Raw genomic sequence first — 1,969 nt, 5'->3', positions numbered from 1 at the left:
GCTACTCAGGAGGCTGAGGCAGGAGAATCGCTTGAACCCGAGAGGCAGAGGTTGCGGTGAGCCGAGATCCGGCCACTGCACTCCAGACTGGGCAACAGAGCGAGACTCCATTTCAAAAAAAAAGAAAGAAATAAAGAATTGCCCCTGCTACCAGCCAGCCTCCCTCTGAAGAAAACAGGGAGAAACAATCTTTGGATTAGTAGAGAGTGCAGTTTCATGGGAAGGAAGTTTTCTCTCCACTCTCAAGCAAACTGAGAGGCTCTTCAAGAGAATTAGTCACTGAGATTGTGGGTATCTGCAAGAAAGGGCTTTGTAGCATCTCATTCTTGGGTCCAACATCTGCTTAGGGTGTGAACTTGTTAATTAAAAAATAATTGGAATCTATAGTAACAGCAGAAAGGATTTTTAATCTCAAAGCTTTCAAGACAGCAAGAGGATTTAGCAAGAATAACTGGAGCCACACTATGGAATGAGAAGTATACTCAATTTACTGTGTAGTTAATTGAATTATTATTACATACCACAGTTATAAATAACATAGAGCAGTATCTGATCTTAACTACAGATCCCTTTAGCAATTGGTGAAATGCTTAGACAGGCATTTCTTTGCTCATCCTAATCATTTTTCATTCTCAAAATGGTTTCCACACTATTTCTAATGGAAAAGTCCTAGATCATGGCCTTTATTACAAGTGGCAAAAAATTATGACTTATGGTAATATCGCTTAAAATTCAGATAGAATTAAAATCTTTTCCCCTTGCTTAAAAATGCAATATATATTGGTTGCAGAAAACGGGAGAAGGAAAACAAAAATAAAAACCCCACTATAACAAAGAAAATTAAAGTAACCTATAATCCTGCTGTCCAGGCAAGACCTCTATTAACATTGTGTTGTATTTCTTCTAAGATGAACTAGTGCATGTGTGTGTGTCCGTGTGTTCATGTGTATTATGTAAAATTGGGATTATACTGTAAACCACTAGCAATTTTTCCTATTATATTGTGAACATAGTCCCATGAAATTAACTATTCCTTAAAAACATGATTTTTAGTGACCACAAATTATTTTATTATTGTAAAATTGTATTACATTTTATTAAACCATTTCCCTATCACTGAGATTTGATCCATTTGGAATTCTTAGGTATTCTAAATAAAACTCCAATTGAATGTCCTTAAATTAAAAGAATTACAATAATGACTAGAGTGAGATGGTAAAGTAGAGCAAGAAACCACAGCAGATCAGCCTGCCTTTCATCATACGGTGCAGCAGGAGTGCAGGAGTGCCCCATCGGCCAACAGATTCGCTGGAAGAAAGTCAACCTTGAGCCATTTTCTTATTGCAATCCACCAGGCAAAAGAACCCAAGCAGCAGAAATCCTGGTTGCAGAGGTGATGGCAGGCACTAAGGAAGAGTACAAATGGGCAAGCTGATCCTACTCTCCAGTATCAGAGAATTGTTCCCTGGAGAAGCATTGCTGGCTCTAAAAAACAAAACAAAACAAAAAACATGCATGTAGCTCAAGAGAGCTAGCATTCAGATCCTGCCACACTCCTGACCTCAAAGGCCAGTCCATGGAAGCAAGAAAAGCAGAGACAAACAACAAAAAGGGGACTGCACCCATAGGTCATTGAGTAAGAGATGTTTATTCTTTCCAATCTTTCACTGCAAAGGAGCTGAGCCCGAAGTGGGAGAGACAGAAGGTGTTCCAAAGGAAGGCCATGCGTTTGGACTCCAAGGTGAGAGAGTCTGGAAGAGCTGTAGAGTAGACCAGGGCCCTTCCCTACCCAGGTCACCTGTGAGATCATTAAGTTCTTCCGTGCTTAAGCCACTGCTAGTAGTTTGTTAGTTGCAGCCAAGAACAACCCTAACTGATTCCTACTCCAAGGTGTGGAACATGCCCAGAAATTATGAGATCTGCTCATGAGTCCTGTAGGGAATCCATTTGCCAAAAAGAAAGGGAGGGT

The sequence above is a fragment of the Gorilla gorilla genome, chromosome 5, assembly GCF_029281585.2.
Source record: "Gorilla gorilla gorilla isolate KB3781 chromosome 5, NHGRI_mGorGor1-v2.1_pri, whole genome shotgun sequence".
Classification (NCBI taxonomy): Eukaryota; Metazoa; Chordata; class Mammalia; order Primates; family Hominidae; genus Gorilla; species Gorilla gorilla.
Note: the sequence above shows the minus strand (reverse complement) of the source record.